At 52.5% G+C, this 12701-nt stretch overlaps 1 protein-coding gene across 1 annotated transcript in view; it reads right to left on the reverse strand.

Moving 5' to 3' along the window:
• WNT5B (Wnt family member 5B) overlaps positions 1–12701 on the reverse strand; it is an 89503-nt gene that overhangs the window by 15740 nt on the left and 61062 nt on the right. The window lies entirely within an intron of this gene.

Below are 12701 nucleotides of genomic sequence, written 5' to 3' on the forward strand. Positions count from 1 at the left end.
TCTCCCCCCACTTCACCCCTGCCAAGAGTGCTGGCGGAAACAGAACTGACACCTGCTTAGGGCAGGGGAGGGTATTGTGGTGCAGGGGGTTAAGCGGCCTCTATCTGAGCCTGGGTTGAGTGGCAGCAAACAAACCCTGTCCTGGGCGGCAGAAAACAATCATAACCCAAGTACTTGGGCCCCTACCAGAGACACTTAAACGGAGTTCCAGGCTGAATTAGTGGACAGAAGGGCTCAGAGTCAGTGACCTGCGCTGAGAAACTTCTGGTGGCTGAGGTGGTGCCAAGGCGAGGTGCCCCCCACCCCCTGCCCCGTCTGCACGCTCTCACCCCGGCTGTGGGGGGACACAGTGGGCGGAGGCCTCACCTGGCCGCATCCACACACTGCCCCTGCTGAGCTCGCCTCAGCCCCAATGGCCTGTGATTCATCTCCATCGCAAAGATTACTGCCCCCATCGCAAGCCCTTCCAATCCTGGCTTCTGGACCCAACAGCCACTGGACCAACCTCACCCTCACTCACATGCCCCCCCCCGTTTCTCTTGGCTTCCCCCCGGGGCGTGACCCCAAGTCTCCAGTGAGTCTTGTGTCCATCATCCCTTAACACCGCCACCGCCTGCCACCCTCCTTGCAGTGCCGCCCGCCCCATCTCACCGCGCCAGTGCCCTGCGTCTGGCAATCCAGGCTCTCCGGGAGGGGGCGGCAGGTGCTGGGGGCCTTCCGTCCAGGAAATATTTTTTGCCCTGGGGCCACCAAGAGAGGAAGGTGGCGGGAGAGGAATCCAAGAGAGCTGGGAGCCGGCCTTTTCCCCACCCCCTTTTGGTTTTTCTTGGTGAGGTCTCAGTCTGGGCGGGGGCACCAACAGGCAGGTGTGTGGGGCCAGCAGGGGGCAGATCAAAGCAGAAACTCACCCCTTCCCCCTTTGTCATGCAGAGCCTGCCCAAGGAAATGATCCAGCCTCCAGAGCCGGGCTCACAGCTCCCCGCAGCCCACTTCCCCAGCAGAGCCCTCCTCCTCCAAAGGATGGCTCCCACCCCCGCCTCCATAAATCCTCCTCCACCCCCTCCCCGGGGCAGGAGGTCTGTGAAGGCACCGACTGGATCCTAGCGAGAGATGGGGCAGAGATAGGGCTGGCACCAGAAGCTAATGGCTTTATGGAGGGGAGGGGACCAGGGGACCAGAGAAAAGCTTCAAAGCCTGTCCCTTGTCTAAACATTCTCCACTCCACCTACCAGTTCTGGGGGCCCCAAGAGCCTATCCTTTCTGCTTCTCCCACCTTTTCCTCGTTCCCCCTGCACCCTCCTGCCCGTGCCCACCGCCAGTTCGACAGCCAGGGAGCCGAGTTCCTCCTCCTCCCAGCTTGGTAACACTTCTCATCTGCCACCATGCGTTTCCTCTGGCACCGACACCTCCTGCCCCGGCCACAACCTTTTATTTTGTAAGATTTATTTGTTTATTTATAGGTCGATTTATTTTTATTGGAAAGACAGATTTACAGTAAGAGAAGAAGAGACAGAAAAATCTTGCAACTGCTGGTTCACTCCCCCAAATGGTCGCAACGGCCGGAGCTGAGCAAATCTGAAGCCAGGAGCCAGGAGCTTTTTCTAATCATACGGGATGCCAGCACTTGCAGGTGCAGGATTAGCCAGTTGAGTCATTGTGCACCCCACCCATCCAGGTCACACCCTTTCGTCAGAACCAGTGTGTCCACCCAAGTTGCGCAGGGGCCCAGGAAAGGAGTCAGTGCCTGTGGCTTTGACTGACACCCCACCTCCACCCCATGACAGACCAGACTTCCCAGAAGTCCTGAGCCCCACCCTTATAAACACAGACACATGGGTCACTCCAGCTAGCAACCCTCACCCCGTGGGCAGCTCCACCTAACTCTAAACCCATTAAAACATGTATATTTGGGGGGGAAGGTCCTAGTATGAGTTTTTTTATGAGTTTTGGCTTCTGTATCTGTTTTCCATATGTATGGCCCATGAACTTGAACACATGCCCGCGTGCTCCATCCTGGCGCACACACACACACACACACGAGCTGTCTCCCTTCCCACTCACCCTCCAAAGGGGTCCCAGAGCAGAGGCTGGCAGCCACCTGCAGCAGACAGTATAGAAACTTGCTACGGTCAGGCTAGTGGGCAGGAAGGGACAAACTGGTGGTTTGGTCTCCACTGTGCCCGACCCACTAAAGGCTGTGTCTATAAAATTGACAGCAAGACTCCCCTCAGGCAGGGCTCTCCCTGGAAGACACATATATGGTCAACAGCCCAAGTTCAGGTGGCAGTCACTCAGACTGTCCCCGGGGGCGAGGTGCAAGGTTGTGGTCATAGTGGGGTTCAGGAGATGAGGGAGAAGACCCTTCCAGAGAATGAGCTGCCCCCCACAACTGCCAGGCTCTACTTCTCTGTTCATTGACTTGCTCTTTTGTTTCCCAACCATGCCTGGGGTGCCTCCTGCGGGTGCCATGGACCGTGGGCGCATCTGAAACAGTGAGCAAAGTCATCCAGTTCTAAGCCCAGTAAATATCAAGAGATAAATCAAATGGAGACAGGAACCAAGACGGACAAGTTGGGAAGGTGGTGGTTCTTGGGCAAGCTTTCTCTGGGAACTCTGCAGCCTTCTGTAGATGGCAGGGGACCCAAGGGTCTGACCCTGCACACCCACATCCAAGATTCCCGCGTGTTGCCAGCACAGCCCAAGGGGTGCCTGTTGGAAAAACGGGAACTCTAGGTTCCCTTCTGTGCTAGAGCCTGCCACCAGCCAGGCTGCTGTCAGAGGCCGCATTCAGCCAATCCAAACATCAGGCTCTGGTGAAGGCTGCAGCAAAGCAGTCTTGTGAAGAGATGGGAGGTTTGGGGAGAAAATGGCAAGACATGCAGATCAAATCTTTAAAAAAAAAAATGGCTGAGAGAGAGAGAGAGACACCACACAGTCCATGACACAGTCTATGACAGGAGTGGCAGAGGCTCAGCCACTTGAGCCATCATCTACTGCCTCCCAGGGTACACAGTGTTCTCAGGAAGCTGGAATTGGAAACAGAACTGGGACTGGCACCCAGGTACTGCAGTAAGGAGACATGGCATCTGGGACATCCCGCCCTGCTTAATAACCCTCTGTCCAGTGCCTGCTCCGTTAGCTGAGTCTTCACAGTGAAACCGACCCAGGGACCACGTCCTTAGAAAGAGACGATCGTGCTGTATTTACTGTAACTTGCTTATTTTTCAGCACTTGTATTTATCCCCTCCGTAAGCTCTGGAAATGGTCTTGCTCAGTGTTTTCTCTCCAGGAGTTCCGTCAGGTATCCCGCAGGTGCTAGAGAAACATTTGTTGACTCAAAGAAGAGAAAATCCCTCTTCCGGGCTCTTAAGGAGCTAGGATACAAGGCGCCAGGGCTGGCTTCTGCAGACAGAGTCCCCTGGGCTTCCACACATCCCAGTCCACTCAGCAGCAAGAAGGCAGCTTCCACCAGCACCCTCCCCCGCGGTGCACCTGCTTACTTCCCAGTCTTCCTGCTAAGTGGGACCCTGAGCCCACTGTCACTGTCTCCATTCTTTTCCTGGGTGCTGAGTCACCGTCTGCTTTTAGGAAACAATGACTTCATTGCTAAGTTAGGACAAAGTGTGATGCTGGCCACGCTGCATCTTGAAGCATTTGGGGACTCCTCTTAACAAAACAAAACCTATTCTGAAAAGACATGGGTGGTCCCAGGGGAGTCCAGGGGGCAACTCTCCTTGGGAGGTGGAGTGGAGCTGAGTTGCTGTCACAGGAGAAGGTGTGGGCTGGGCCAGGAGACACTGCTTCAGGGGCTTCTGGAAGAGTAACGTGACCATCAGAGAAGGGGACCTTCATCCTCCAAAATCAGTGAACACTGATGAGTCCACCTCCGTTAGGAAAACCTCCACACTGCCCAGCTTCAAGTTCCTGGAAGGAACACCACAGGCCTGGGGCCAGACTCGGGGGCTCAGTCACCCCCAGGTGTGGCCTTCTGGACCACCGCAGGGCCACCTTCCCCCTAGACGCAGGTAGGTGGCTTGGTCTTCGTAGTGTCTCCAGAAGATTTTTAAACATTTACTCCCTCTTCCATAGTCCTCCTTCACTCTCTGAGAAGACATCACCCGAGTCTATTCATCGGCTGCTTCGCCTCTCCCCACAGCTCTGTGATAAGTGTTTTCTGTCTCGTGCTTACCTGCTTAGCTGAATCCCTCATACTCACTTTGCCCGTTTTCAAGGTAACCACCAACTACCAGCTTTCTCAAAGTGTTCCCCCTCCGCACCTCCAGACTAACAGTATCACCTAGAAGCTTGGCAAGCTTTTCAAGCCCCCACCCAGACCTATTGAATCTGAAGCTCCAAGGACGGAACCCAGCAACCTGCTTCACCAAGCCCTCTGTAAGACCCTGCCTGGGATGCTGTGTTTCATAATGAGTGCCTGGGTTTGAATCCTAACTCTGCGTCCAATTCCAGCTTCCTGCTGAAGTGCACGCTGGGAGGCCGCAGGGTGATGCATCAAGCACCTGGGTCCCTGACATCCACATGGGAGACTCAGGTGACCTGTCAGGCTTCTGGCTGCAGCCTGGCCTCACCACCATTTAAGGATGTTAGGCCTTTTTTTTTTTTTTTTTTTAAGATTTATTTATTTTTGTTGGAAAGGCAGATATACAGAGAGGAAGAGAGACAGAGAAAAAGAGCTTCCATTCAATGATTCACTCCCCAAGTGACCACAACGGCCGGTGCTGCGCCTATCCGAAGCCAGGAGCCAGGAACCTCTTCCAGGTCTCCCAGGCAGGTGCAGGGTCCCAAGTCTTTGGGCTATTCTTGACTGCTTTCCCAGGCCACAAGCAGGGAGCTGGATGGGAAGTGGAGCTGCCGGGATTAGAACCGGCGCCCATATGGGTTCCTGGCACATTCAAGGTGAGGACTTTAGCTGCTAGGCCATTGCGCGGGGCCCTGATGTATCCAATTTTATTAAGAAGGCAGATTTACAGAGAGAAGGAGAAAGATAAAGACTACCCCTCCACTGGTTCATTCCTGAAATGGTCACAACAACCCAAGCTGAGCAAATCCGAAGCCGGATGCTTCTGGGTTTCCCATGCCGGTGCAAGGTCCTGAGACTTTGGGCTATCCTCCTCTATTTTTCCCAGGTCATAAGCAGGGAGCTGGATGGGAAGTGGACCAGCCTGGACATGAACTGGCGTCTACATGGGATGCCAGCACTTGCAGGCAGAGAAAATCTGTTCCATCCCCAAATCAAAGTTTTTAAAAGGGCACTGAAAAAGAAGGCATACATGTGTAGCCTAAAAGTCAGTATGGTTTAGGAAATCGGTCTTAAGCTTATTTATTTATTTGGAGAGAGAGAGAGAGAAAAAGAGATTCTAGCTACTGAGATAACTCCTCAAATGTCTGCAACAGCCAGGAGCACAGAACGCTGCGAAAGCCAAGTCCTTGAGCCACAGCTGGCACATTAGCAGGAAGCTGGATGGGAAGTGGAGCTGTGAGTCTAGCCCAGGCTATCCAGCACGAGATACAGCTGTTTCAAGCCATGGCGTAGCTGCTGGGCTGTGACTCCCAGCCAACCTTGCTCCACCCCAGAGCCAGCCTCTACCTCTCACCTTGACAGACAACCACAAGGAAGACAGGAAACTCTTCAATGGAGCTCAGAGCTGGAGAAAACCAAAACCCAAAAAGTTTTCTTTTGCCATCCATTGTATCCACGGAACAGGACACTGCTGGTTTTGAAAGCACTGAGAAGCGTAGCTTAAAAAATACATAGAGGACCCAGCACAGTAGCCTAGCGACCAAAGTCCTCACCTTGAACACGCCAGGATTCCATATGGGTGCTGGTTCTAATCCCAGCAGCCCCGCCTCCCATCCAGCTCCCTGCTTGTGGCCTTGGTAAGCAGTGGAGCATGGGCCAAAGCCTTGAAACCCTGCACCAGCGTGGCAGACCTGGAAGAAGCTCCTGGCTCCTGGCTTCAGATCGGCTCCGCTCTGACTGTTGTGGACGCTTGGGGAATGAACCAGTAGATGGAAGATCTGTCTCTCCTCCTCTCTGTATATCTGACTTTCCAATAAAAATAAAATAAATCTTAAAAAAAAAAATACATTCAGGGTCCAGCGCAATGGCTCAATGGCTAAATCCTCATCTTGCAAGTGCCAGGATTCTATACGGGTGTCGTTTTGTGTCCCAACTACTCTACTTCCCATTCAGCTCCATGCTTAGGGCCTGGTAAAGCAGTAGAAGATGGCCCAAAGGCTTGGGACTCCTGCACCTGCTGGTTTCAGCTCAGCTCAGCTCTGGCCATTGTGGCCATTTGGAAGTGAACCAGTGGATGGGGGATCTCTTTATCTTTCCTTCTCTCCTTAAATCTGATCTGCCTTTCCAATAAAAATAAGTAAATCCTTAAACAAAAAACTGGAAACATCAAGAGGAAAATTTTGACAGGAGTCCTTTGCAAATAATGCTCAGGAATTGGGGGTGCAATGCAAGAATCTGGGATACCCAGGTCAGGTACCCCAGACAATTTCAATTCCTGGAGCAGGCGTGTGGGGAGACAGCAGCAACCTTGTGGGTGCTACCGCCTGGGCCAGTGCCATCTGAAGCTTTGATATGCCAGATGCGTACAGCGTGGCACCACGGTTTCCTCTTCTCCCCCACTGCCAGAGAGAAGCCTGTTTTTTTCCTACTCATGGACAGCACATTTGCCATGCATCCATATGGGATCTCTGCGTTCAAGGCTAGGACTTCAGCTGCCAGGCCATAGCACCGGGCCCTGGGCGTCGGTGCTAAACCCAGCGGCCCTGCTACCCATTCAGCTCCTTGCTTGTGGCCTGGAAAAGCAGTCAAGGACAGCCCAAAGCCTTGGGACCCTGCACCTGTGTGGGAGACCCAGGAGAGGCTGTAGGCTCCTGGCTTCAGACTGACTTGACTCGAGCCGTTGCAGCCCCTTGAGGAGTGAATCATCGAATGGAAGATCTTCCTCTCTGTCTCTCTTCCTTCCTGGTCCTTCCTCTCTGATAGAAGGCTTCGAGCTGCTGTCTTCTTTCTTTCTTTCTTTTTTTTTTAAGATTTATTTTATTTTATTTATTTATTTATTTATTTATTTATTATTTTTAATTCATTAATTACATTGTATTATGTGACACAGTTTCATAGGTACTTGGGTTCTCCCCACCCCTCCCCAAACCCTCCCACCATGGTGGATTCCTCCACCTTGTTGCATAAGATTTATTTTATTTTTATTACAAAGTCAGATATACAGAGAGGAGGAGAGACAGAGAGGAAGATCTTCCATCCACTCATTCATTCCCCAAGTGGCCACAACGGCTGGTGATGCGCCAATCCGAAGCCGGAACCAGGAACCTCTTCCAGGTCTCCCACGCAGGTACAGGATCCCAAGGCTTTGGACCATCCTCGACTGCTTTCCCAGGCCACAAGCAGGGAGCTGGATGGGAAGTGGAGCTGCCGGGATTAGAACCGGCGCCCATATGGGATCCCGGGGCACGTTCAAGACAAGTGCTTTAGCCACTAGGCCACACCGCTGCCGGGCCCTGCGAGCTGCTGTCTTCTATTTGTTAATGAGAACTTCTACTAAAATATTGAGGACTGCCACCTCCTCACTATACTACGTGACACCAGAAACTTAAGTCTTCCATCAAACCCTGGTTTGGGACCCACCGTCCAAATTCCCTCCATGCACCCTGTATAAGAGACAGATGGGATAGTAGGCAGTTAAGGGTTTCTGGTCCCTGGTGAAGTTACTGTTTTGAAAGTATAAAATTTGGGCCCAGCACGGTAGCCTAGCAGCTTAAGTACTCAACTTGCGAAGCTGGGATCCCATATGGGGACCGGTCCTAATCCTGGCAGCTTCACTTCCCATCCAGCTCCCTGCTTCTGGCCTGGGAAAGCAGTCGGGGACAGCCCAAAGCCTTGGGACCCTGCACCCGTGTGGGAAACCTGGAAGAAGCTCCTGGCTCCTGGCTTCGGATCTGCTCAGCTCTGGCCTTTGCAGCCACTTGGGGAATGAATCAGTGGACAGAAGCTCTTCCTCTCTGTATATCTGACTTTTCAATAAAGATAGAATACATCTCTTAAAAAATGTATTTCTCCCCAATTCTTAATCTTCCAAGAGCATACTCTTCCCTTGAGAGGAACAAAAGGACAGAATCAACATATTAATTCCCCATCTCAAGGAGACTTGGCCCCGTCTAATCTCATCTCTGGGTTAAAGAGATGCTGCCTGAGTTATCCGCTTCTGCTCAGAATGGGAGGAGCAAATTGCCAGTGCCACCCTACCCAGACCTGCTGATAGACATCGCCGCTCATTGTGAATGAGGTGGTTTTTTGGTTTTGTTTTATTTTTTGTCTTTTAAGTGACTCCCCAGAGCTGGTGCAAAAAAGACATCATTTCCACAAATTACTTCGGGACTTTTCATTCCTCAGAACCCTCTCCCGCCACTTTGGCAAGAGCCCTTTTCCTAAATAAATCCCGCTTTGCAAACTAGAGTTGTCTGCGTGAAAATTCTTTTGTGTGAGACAAGAAACAAGATTGCTGCTGTGTTTTCGCGTCAAATTCCCTGCAACAGCTCGACCCCTCTGGCCAGGGACAGACCAGAAACTAGTCCTGGACGTGCTGAGATCTGGACCGGCCCCGCCCCTCCCACCTGCCAGAATCCTCCCGAGGGGAGATGCTCTCCGGCTCGCTGTCCTGGGGCAGGTCCCCGACAGCAGAGTGGGCTGGTTCCCAGAGAGAAGCAAACCGCTAGAGGGCGACCTCATTACATACAAGCACATTCCCTTCGGTACAAAGCCAGGGCCAGTCTCCTACCCAGTTCTGGGCCTGAGGGCAAAAAAATGCCTGTTAGCAATTCCTGTGTGCAGTCTGCCCGTTCACACAGCCCGCTCTCTCTCACACATACAGACCTATATTGCCTAGCAAACCAACCAGCGCCTTCGTACTGTACCCAAACAGCATCTTCTTTACGCTACCATTTGCATCATGCAGTGATCCATCCTAGCCAAGTGGAATACTGAACTTAGGCCGTTATGCGGAAGGAAAGGATGGCGGCTTAATATATGAGCTTTAGCCACTTCAAGTGCCAACGGCTTCAGTTCTGATCCAGCTCTCTGTCAGTGCCCCTGAAAAGCAGTGGAAGCTGGCTGAGGCGCTTAGGCCCCTGCTCCTCCATGTGGATTAAACTTCCGGCTGCTGGCCTCTGCCTGGCCCAGTTCTGGCTGAGGCAGCCACTGAGGGGAGCGAATCAACACATGGAAGAGATCTCTCTCCTCACTTTCACAAAAAAATAAATAAATGTGGGCGGCAGGGGCAGGTGTTCAGCTGGGTCACTCTACGCCATGTCCTGCAGGCGGCTTCCTGCTATGATGGTCCTGGGAGGCAGCCGTGACGGCTCAAGTGATTCGGTCCCTGTCACCCACTGAGGGACCCAGGCTGCAGTCCCAGCTACCAAATTAGGTTCTGGCCCAGGGGCTGCGCTGTTGTGGGCATTTGGGCATACAGCAAGTAGTAGTTCTAAATGTCTCTCTTTGCCTCTCAAATAAATACTTTTTTTTAAAAGTGAGCTATGGACCAAGTTCAAATTCAGTTCTGTTCATTGGTCCTGACACCTGCACTGTATGAGTATGCTGAGCTGTAAAACAGAGATAACACGGCTCAGCGCGATGACCTAGCAGCTAAAGCCATTCCCTTGAACGCATCAAGATCCTATATGGGCGCCGGTTCTAATCCCTGCGACCCTGCTTCCCATCCAGCTCCCTGCCTGTGGCCTGGGAAAGCAGTCGAGGATGGCCCAAAGCCTTGGGACCCTACACCCGCATGGGAGACCCAGAAGAGCTCCAGGCTCCTGGCTTCGGATTGGTTCAGCTCCGGCCGTTGCGGCCGCTTGGGGAGTGAATGAGTGGATGGAAGATCTTCCTCTCTGTGTATCTGCCTGCCTTTCCAATAAAAATAAACAAATCTTAAGACATTCACAGGGTGCCTACCTCACAATAAATGCTTAATGAACGAGCGACTTTCATTACTGTCTGGGCTAACCTCCCAAGGAACATGCAACATCCCAACCATCCCTCACAAAACTCCCAAGATAGGGAAGTCAGGAATCCAGTCCTACAGATGGGAAAACAGAGATTCCTCGTGTTTATGGAACTCGTTCAAAGCCACAAAGCCAGTGACCGGCAGCTCAAGGCTGCAAAAATGTAAATAAATCTGGGGGGAAAAAAAAGCCTTTCAGTGGGAAGCCTACAACCGCTTTGGAGGGTTCGAGTCCCTCTGCTCCCCATCCTTGCTTGCGGCTCATGGCATCGTGGCAGGCAGCAGGTGGTGGTTCTAGAACTTGTGTCACTGCTACCCAACTGGGGATCTGGCTTGAGCTTCCAATTCCCAGCTTTGTCTGGGCGCAGGCCCAGCTGCTACTGGCATTTGGAGAGTGAATGGGTGGTGGGAGCCCTCTCTCGGTCTCTGCCTCTTGAATAAACGCAAAATACCCATATACATCAATTGCAAGCAAGAGAAAATAAGCTAGGTCCCAGGAGGGAGTCTGCCCGGGCGGCTTCTCCATGCTGTGATTCTCTGGCAATGTGAGCAGCAACAGGGTCCCCCTCCTCGCCCCACTGCCCCCCAGGGAACCGTTGGAAGGGCCGATGCATGGGCCCTTGCCCAGACAGCAGCAATCAGAAACCCTCACGGTGACTCGGAGGCCCAGGCAAGCTTGGAAAAACAGAGGACAAATGGACGGAAACCCCGTTTCTGTGAGGCCGAAAGCACCTGCCACTCGCCTGCCTCCTGGGGGAGTCAGTGGCTTGCCCGAGCCCAAGGCTGACTGTGTCATGTTCCGGTAACCTTGCCTCGCTTCCGCCTCTCTGACCCGTGCGCTTCTTAAAAACAGGAAATCGAGTGGTAGGGGTTTAACTGTCGGCAGTGTAAGTCTGCGTGATTCGGAGGCACATCTACGTGGCCGGGTTTTCTGTTTCGTTTTTTCTTCCTCTCTCTGATTCTCACGGTGCAGACACATACCAACACACACGGGCATTTATCAGGTTTCACCGTGTGCTGGGTTCTACACTCAGCCCTTCATTCCTCTTGTTCTTTTCCATTTTTCTTCCCTCCTCGTTCGCTCTCTTGAAGATTTCCTTCTGTAATTAAAAGGCAGAGTTGAGAGAGAGAGAGAGAGATGTTCCTTCCACTGGCTCACTCCCCACATAGCCAGTGTGAAGCCAGGAGCTACTTCTGAGTCTCCCATGTGGGTGCAGGGACCCAAGTCTTTGAGGCCTCCTAGACCTTCAGCAGGGAGCTGGATCAGCAATGGAGCAGCGGGGATTAGAACCAGTGCCCACATGGCATGCCAGGGTCAGAGGCAGCAACTTTTACTCACCATGCCACAGCATGGGGGCCCTGGGGCCTTTTTTTCTGAATGAAGTCTCACAACAGCTCTGTGAACATGAGGAAACCTAAACTCCAAGGAATGACCAACCGGGGCCAGAGAGCCGGGGTCCAAACACATGGACAGTTTTCAGAGCAAGTGTGGAGTTAAGTTCAGCTCAAGATTCTGTCTCAGGGGCAGACCTGGGTCAAGGACGCCCCAAGTCACAGGGTGGTCACTCTGGGCTTTCCCGGGGCCAGGAAGAGCAGGGCACTCTGACCAGTTTCTCTCCATCCTTGCCTGTAAAGGTATCCCCAAGTTCTTTTGCAAGAGAGGGTTGGGCCCAGCGCAATAGCCTAGTAGCTAAAGTCCTCGCTCTGCATGGGCTGGGATCCCATATGGGCACCAGTTTGTACCTTAGCCACTCTAGTTTCCATCCAGCTCCCAGCTTGTGATCCTGGAAAGGAGTAAAGGATGGCCCAAAGCCTTGGGACCCTGGGGAGGATCTTTCTCTCTGTCTCCCCTTCTCTCTGTAAATTTGCCTTTCCAACGAAAACAAATAAATCTAAAAAAAAAAAAAAAGAGGGCCCAGCACGGTAGCCTAGCAGCTTAAGTCTTCGCCTTGCACGTGTCAGGATACCACATGGGCAACGGTTCATGTCCCAGTGGCCCCGCTTCCCATCCAGCTCCCTGCTTGTGGCCTGGGAAAGCAGTCGAGGACGGCCCAAAGCCTTGACACCCTGCACCCGCCTGTGGGAAGAGGCTCCTGGCTCCTGGGGAGTGAATCAACGGACAGAACATCTTCCTCTCCTCTCTATATATCTGACTTTCCAAAAAAAAACTAATAATAAGACAAATAAATCTTAAAAAGAGAAGGAACAAGACACATGGAAAAGATGCTGCTTCAAACCAGGTGTTTTTAAGGATACTTCGATGGGCAAAAGCATTAGCAAGGTCCTAACCCTGGATGAAAAAGGCTCCGGGGCGGCTGGCAGGCGGAACACTAGCCGTCTGTTCCTGTCTGGGTTCACGCCTGGCTTCGGCTCACTGGCTAGGTTCCCCAGCGAAGGCTTACGGGATGAGATCCTGCACCCCATACAGGAGGCTCAGGTTCCTGCCTCGGGGTCGGGCCAGGTCATCCCATGTGGAACGTTTGGGGGGGTCTTCCAAAATCAGCACCCCGAGTTTCCTCTCTGTGACTTTCTTCTTCACAAACACATTTACAAGAAAAATAGAATGTATGGTTTCAGACACTGAGTATCAAGTCCAGAGAAAGAGTTAAAGATGTGTTATTCTTGGCATCAGGGTAGGGAGGAAAGTTAAGG

This window comes from Ochotona princeps, chromosome 27 (assembly GCF_030435755.1).
Source record: "Ochotona princeps isolate mOchPri1 chromosome 27, mOchPri1.hap1, whole genome shotgun sequence".
NCBI lineage: Eukaryota > Metazoa > Chordata > Mammalia > Lagomorpha > Ochotonidae > Ochotona > Ochotona princeps.